At 43.7% G+C, this 7,500-nt stretch overlaps 1 protein-coding gene across 1 annotated transcript in view; it reads left to right on the top strand.

Annotated features, from left to right (window-relative positions):
- The window catches only part of sema5ba (sema domain, seven thrombospondin repeats (type 1 and type 1-like), transmembrane domain (TM) and short cytoplasmic domain, (semaphorin) 5Ba), a gene marked incomplete at its 5' end in the record, with an annotated part of 50,227 nt that overhangs the window by 21,401 nt on the left and 21,326 nt on the right, over positions 1-7,500 (top strand). The window lies entirely within an intron of this gene.

The raw sequence follows: 7,500 nt of genomic DNA, 5'->3' as shown, positions 1-7,500 counted from the left end.
GTTTCTCTGAAGGAATGAGAGAGAGAGAGAGAGAGAGAGAGAGAGAGAGAGTCAGCGAAAGAGAGAGACAGGGAGAGAGAGTCAGAGAGAGAGACAGATAGAGAAATGGAGAGAGAGACAGACAGAGCTCAGTGTTATTCATTGAGGGTGAAGAGAGGAGAATAGCTCACTGGCTGTTTGTTCAACCTTCTGTATCTCATCAGTCGGCCTCCTCAGTCCTTCACCGTCAACTTCATTTTAGCATACAAATGGCTTGGTGCTATTTTCACTGTGTGTGTATGTGTGTGTGTGTGTGTGTGTGTGTGTGTGTGTGTGTGTGTGTGTGTGTGTGTGTGTGTGTGTGTGTGTGTTCAAAGTGATCTTGTAATCTATTTGTTCTTCACGTCTTGATCAAAATAAGGTCATAAACTGTTGGAAGGTAATAACTTTAAAGAGTTTTAATAATTAGAAGTCTGCAAACTTTAAAGGATAATAGGAGTAATAAAAAAAAATCAATAATGGGCATTTTTAATGGACTATAACTTATCAGCTATTAGAGATTATTTCATTTAATACTGCACAAAAATATTAATAATTCATCAGATGTTTCCTCATGTTTGCCCTTTAAGGCAAATATGAGCTATTTTACACTCAGAGCACCACTGCTGCAGGCCCCTTTAACACACGTGTGTGTGTGTGTGTGTGTGTGTGTGTGTGTGTGTGTGTGTGTGTGTGTGTGTGTGTGTACGTGTGTGTGTGTGTGTGTGTACGTGTGCGTGTGTGTGTGTGTACATGTGTGTGTGTGGGTTGGTGCTCGAGTTCTCATATGAGAGCGCTGCCTGATGAGTCAGCTCGCTATTTCTATGAAATCCAAAAACTCCTAGACACTTGGGAGCACACACACACACACACACACACACACACACACACACACACTGAGGACAGCAGTGCATTTAATAAGAAGTGGGCGAGATATGTGAGATGAGAGAGAGGGAATAGAGAGGAGCTGTTGAAGGAGAGTGGGCTTCACCTCCGGGTCCTCAGGTGTGTTTGTGCGTCATCAAGACACCTGAGCTCGTCTGGTGATGAAGAGTCAGGAGGAAGAGGACGGTAGTGAAGAGAGACTGTGACTCCAGCTCATGTTCAGCTTTCATCTGTTGTGTGTAAAGACTCAAAGCTTGTTGACTGTTTTCAATTAGTGGGGCAACAAAATAATGAATAGAGCAAATCTAACTGTTAGAGATCCCAGAACCACAGAGCTGCTCTACAGAACCACAGTCCTGCTCTACAGAACCACAGTCCTGCTCTACAGAACCACAGAGCTGCTCTACAGAACCACAGAGCTGCTCTACAGAACCACAGTCCTGCTCTACAGAACCACAGAGCTGCTCTACATAACCACAGAGCTGCTCTACAGAACCACAGAGCTGCTCTACAGAACCACAGAGCTGCTCTACAGAACCAGAGAGCTGCTCTACCTCCCTCTACTTCTACCTTTCTTTGGTAACGTTCACCAGGATGGACGCAGCGGCTCACCTGCAGACGCTCACATAGAGAGCGCTCACAGCGACACGGAGGCTGAGACCCGAGTCACGGACTAGTTCTGGACTAGATCCAGACTGGAGGAAGCGCTGTATGGCAGTAGAGTTGGCTCTGTTTGCAGTCTGAGAACTCAATTAGCTTTAAGTGCTTTTAACGTTCAGCTTCTCCTTTCGTCATCGATCTGCATCCTGCAGCCCTGAGAGCTCAACAACATTCACATCTCCACCTCCTACCGACGTGTGTGTGTGTGTGTGTGTGTGTGTGTGTGTGTGTGTGTGTGTGTGTGTGTGTGTGTGTGTGTGTGTGTGTGTGTGTGTGTGTGGTCATTATGTTTGACCCTGGCCACTCGTCACCTGTGGCTAACAGCCGCTCTCTGTCCTCCCCGCCTCACATCGCTCCATCACACTCTGCTTAGTGAAGTGATTGGTTTTGGCCGCGGCGGTGTGCTAGCTTAGCTTAGCTTAGCTCCTCCGTAGCATCCATCAGGGCTTCCTGAGGAAGGAGGAGACACAGAATAGAGGAGAACGTCGGGGAGTGTGAAACAGAACAAGTCGGACTCTGTGTGTCTGCAGCTAAACCAGAGCTCAAAACATCTGCTTACATAAACATTATGTTTTATTACATGAGGTACGATTGTCCTGCTGGTGATAGTTAAACTCTGGTTCTGTGTGTGTGTGTGTGTGTGTGTGTGTGTGTGTGTGTGTGTGTGTGTGTGAGTGTGATTAACGCTGACCTGGCAGCTCAGCCTGCCTGCAGCAGGAGTTTAAAACAACATCAGGAAACCACTAAGTGGTCATGGAGGAAAACCGCTAACCATTAGCATCTCTGCTGCCATCTGTCTGTCTGTGTGTGTGTGTGTGTGTGTGTGTGTGTGTTAAAACCAGTGTTTGTCACATGTGTTAATAGTTGGTTAATGTTGGTTTTTATTTAAGCCTCTGAACTACAGAACACATCTTCTTTATCACAGACAGAAGCTGTTAAACCCGTTGTTACAGTCAGATGTTCTTGTTTCCAACAGTCCTTGAACACATCGTGATCTTAACATGTTGATATGTTGTTCTGCAGTAAAGACGTGTTCTAGTTCTCTCTCCTCCTCATGGTCATGTTAGAGGAGCAGCTAAACACAAGTTCACAGACTAGGCTGTGAGGGGAGCTACAGAGCGGTCCCTGTAGGACTCTCTGAGGCGGTCCGGTCCGTCTCCGTCTGAGACGTCTCGGCTCACACTTCCGTCTCCCAGAAAACCCAATTTACCGGTGGCTGCGGCTGCGGCTGCCAGCCGGTCGGCGGCTCTCTGGAGCTCGCTGCCGCCGAGCCTCTACGACCAATCAGAGCGACGCTTCAGCAGCCAGAAGCAGCGAGAGACGGAGGGAGACGGTTTATTACTGCTGCACAGCGCTGTTACTTTCATTACAGGCTGTGTGTCACCATGGTGTCCTCTCTCTCCTTTTCACTCTTCATTTGGACTTTCTTCACCTCCAGCTCCTCACTCCTCAAAGCCCCCGATGCTGAGTCAAACCGCTCCATAGACCGTAGATTTAAGATGACTAGAACATGAACCGTAGATTTAAGATGACTAGAACTTGAACTGATTTAAGAGAATTAGAACATGAACCGTAGATTTAAGATGACTAGAACATGAACCGATTTAAGAGAACTAGAACATGAACCGTAGATTTAAGAGAACTAGAACACGCTCCGATAACAGAACACGTAGGTCTGTGAACCCGAGAGGAAGTAGGTGATACGTCTCCTAAAAGCTAAGCTCCCATACAACCAGATCAAATTAGCCGTTTCGCCATCTTGTTTTTTTTATCAACCATTGAACAGGAAGTGACCACATCTGGACGTAGAGACCTGTCAATCACTGTGTAGCCCCGCCCCTTTGACTTTAAATGGAGCATAATGTACTAAATGAACATCATGCTGTATTGAAGAAGACTGTAAACTAGAGATTGAGACCATAAACTCATGTTTACAATGTTTACTGAGGGAATAAATCAAGAGAGAAGTAGAGTCATTTTAGACTAGACTTCTATACAACCAGAGGAGTCGCCCCCTGCTGGACACTAGAGAGAATGCAGCTTTAACACGTGAAGCTCTGAAGAACCAGATGTTGTCTCCTGGTTGGTCTGGTCTAGCTGACGCATCGATCCTTTAACTAATGTTGTTTGTGTTACTTAGAGTCTTCGGCTCTTCTGTTTTTGTTTATTCCAGCCTTTGACTCTTCTATGGATTTATTGAATCAAGCTGAACAAATGAATTCATATAAAGTAATAGAGCAGTGTGATCGATGGCCTGGCGTGCAGCGCTATGAATCAGTCATAGTACCTCATAAGTATTGATGAGTCCATGGCGCTGAAGTCCGTTTCATCTTCTTCTCTAAACCATTTACCTGAATGCAGAACGGGTCACTGTTCTAGTCGCTGGTGAATAGAACCACCAGCTCCTCCTGTTGAAAGTGAAAGTTCTGCCTGCAGCACAGAGAATCACTGAACAGCTGAGGGAAGAGGAGCAGCGCTGATTGTCTCTCTCAGCGGTCAAAGCAGCAGATTAAATGAGCTGATGAGAGTCTGAGCTCACCTGAAACAACAGAACGCTGTGAGCTCTACGGAGCTCCAACACCGAGAAGAAGAAGAAGACATTCTTCTGCTTCCATGTTAGGTAGACAGAGTCTGACCTGGAGACAGTCCAGATGATCATCAGGACCTCTCTACAGTGAGAGCTATTAGTGAGAAATCTGGTTAGTGAAACGATGGATTTAGTCAAAGTTGTTTATGTACACAATAAAATATGATAAACTACTCATGATTATGTTCAAACCAGTCTAAAAATACGGGTTTAAATTGACAGTAGTTCTTGTTTATTTCCTTTCTGCCATCTTTCTTTTCTTTTGAATATCTCTCTGTCTTAATAATAATAATAATAATAATAATAATCATCATACATTCACACAGAGCAGCAGACTGTCTGCCTCTCTGCGGTGCTCCTCCTGTTCATTCACTGGAGGATAACATTGTTCATGGAGGACAGCAGGCATTTTTTGGCGGACGGCCATCTCACTTTTGTTTCCCTCATTTTTTATTTTTTATTTATTTATTTATTTTGGAGCCTGGCACCACCAGAGTCCTCGGGCCGCCTCCAACTGGGCCTAATTGGACGTATTAGCGCTGAGTGCTAGCAGGAGTTCTCCGTGTTTCGCCATTCATCACCGGCAGACTTCCTTAAATGGCCGACTCGGCCCAGCGCAGCGGGAGACAACAGCCCCGGGGAAGAGCTCCGTCTCCCGGGGAGAGGACGGGGACTGAGGGCCTGTCAGCGGAGGGAGGCGGAGGTGTGATAAACCCAGCCTGCAGACGGACCAGTGCTAATGCATCCCAGAGTGACAGCGCCACAGCTAATAATGGCCGGTTTAAAATCCATAATTTATCAGTTCTGGTGATCATATTTGCAATCACTCCCCCCGACGGCCGGCCATTAGAGGACGAGGTGAACTATTGTTTTTATGTCTAGTTGTTTAAGGGCCTGTAATAAAAAGGAGACACTGGGGTTTCTGTTTTTATGACGTCCACAAATGATTTAAAACGCCAATTAAACCCCCCGCTGAGAGAACCCGGGCAGATTTATCTCACCGACGCCACTCGAGCAGGCGTGCACAAGGGACGCCGTCAGGACAGGGCGTCGCCGAGAAGCCGCTCGGCTGGTGTTTTATGCAGCGGCACAAAAGGTCAGACTGGGAGCTAAACGCCCTGGTCTTCCTCTCCAATAGCAGAACCTCTTTTATTAAATGGCCTCCGGTGAAGGAAACATCGACGCTGCAAAGCTCCGATTTAATCAGCAGAGTACCGGATGGATGCTACACTGGTTTCACTGTTAGTATTAAAAGAAATGATGCAGCGTGTATTGTTGTCAATCAAACCTCACAAAGATTCAACACCAGCTCTGTTTTCCTTTGTGCATTGCATTGTGGGATAGCAGTGTCCTTTATAGGTCAGTCGTCAACCTCCAGTTCTTCAGAGCTTCTCGCGTTAAAGCTGCATTCTCTCTAGTGTCCACCAGGGGGCGACTCCTCTGGTTGTATAGAAGTCTAGTCTAAAATGACTCTACTTCTCTCTTGATTTATTCCCTCAGTAAACATTGTAAACATGAGTTTATGGTCTCAATCTCTAGTTTACAGTCTTCTTCAATACAGCATGATGTTCATTTAGTACATTATGGAACATTTAGAGTCAAACACACCATAAAGCAGGGGATGATTTAGGGGCGGGGCTACACAGTGATTGACAGGTCTCTACCAGAGACATATACGGCGTCTCTACGTCACTCCTCCTCAGTCCAGATATGGTCACTTCCTGTTCACTGGTTGATAAAAAACAAGATGGCGACGGACAAAATGCCGAACTTGAGGCTTCAAAACATCCACAAACCAACGAGACGTCACCATGACTACGTCCTCTTCTTATCAACAGTCTGTGATATGAATCAGCACCGACTGGCTGAAAGAAGTGCTGATGCAGAGCGACTATTATCATTTCTTGTGTTTTAGGAGCCTGTAGCTGTGTGAACATTTTACCACCATCCTCACCTGCCCAGTGATTTCATTTCTCAGTATTTCTCTCCAGCTGATTTCATTTTCTTCAGGTCTAAAGAGCTCCTTCGATCAGCATTTTTTCTGCACACCGGGTGAATCCTGCTGTAACGGAGTCTCTCTGAGGCCGGGAGTCTTTACTCAGAGCTAATTAGGCCCCACCTCTCTCCTTAATACCACGTTATTCATTCCATCCTTAAATACGAACACATACATCGTTCTGCTCAGCTGATCACGGTCATGGTGTGTGTGTGTGTGTGTGTGTGTGTGTGTGTGTGTGTGTGTGTGTGTGTGTGTGTGTGTGTGTGTTGGTAATTAGTAAGCCAAATGAGGCTCCTTCAGCCATGATGACCGTGCTAACCAGCCATCACTAATACAATGTAGTCGACCTTGAGCCAAAATGGCAGCACTCCGCTGAGGTTCAGTGATCTGTGGATTTGTGGTTCGACCTCATTATGATTATTGTTTAATATGTGTCGTAATAGAGTCGCTCGATCAAAACTACAGAAGGTTAAAGGTGAACGCGCCCAGGGTTAATGGTGTAACAGATCTGTACTGTTTATTAACCATTACAGTTTAAATAAAATTTTAACGTTAACCACCAGAGTGTAAATAAATTTGAAACGTTAACCATCAGAGTGTAAATAAAGTTTTAACGTTAACATCACAGTGTAAATAAAGTTTTAACGTTAACCATCAGAGTGTAAATAAAGTTTTAACGTTAACATCACAGTGTAAATAAAGTTTTAACGTTAACCATCACAGTGTAAATAAAGTTTCAACGTTAACATCACAGTGTAAATAAAGTTTTAACGTTAACCATCAGAGTGTAAATAAAGTTTTTAAGTTAACCATCACAGTGTAAATAAAGTTTTAACGTTAACATCAGTGTAAATAAAGTTTTAACGTTAACATCACAGTGTAAATAAAGTTTTAACGTTAACATCACAGTGTAAATAAAGTTGTAATGTTAACATCAGTGTAAATAAAGTTTTAATGTTAACCATCACAGTGTAAATAAAGTTTTAACGTTAACATCACAGTGTAAATAAAGTTTTAATGTTAACATCACAGTGTAAATAAAGTTTTAATGTTAACATCACAGTGTAAATAAAGTTTTAACGTTAACATCACAGTGTAAATAAAGTTTTAATGTTAACATTACAGTGTAAATAAAGTTTAACGTTAACCATCACAGTGTAAATAAAGTTTTAACGTTAACATCACAGTGTAAATAAAGTTGTAATGTTAACATCAGTGTAAATAAAGTTTTAATGTTAACCATCACAGTGTAAATAAAGTTTAACGTTAACCATCACAGTGTAAATAAAGTTTTAACGTTAAAACTTTATTTACACTGTGATGTTAACATTTAAACTTTATTTACACTGCG

The sequence above is a fragment of the Cebidichthys violaceus genome, unplaced genomic scaffold (assembly GCF_023349555.1).
Source record: "Cebidichthys violaceus isolate CVI_PGR_0920_01 unplaced genomic scaffold, fCebVio1.0.p SCAF_267, whole genome shotgun sequence".
NCBI classification, from domain to species: domain Eukaryota; kingdom Metazoa; phylum Chordata; class Actinopteri; order Perciformes; family Stichaeidae; genus Cebidichthys; species Cebidichthys violaceus.
The sequence above is the reverse complement of the archived record's forward strand: the minus strand, read 5'-3'. Positions and strand labels throughout refer to the sequence as shown.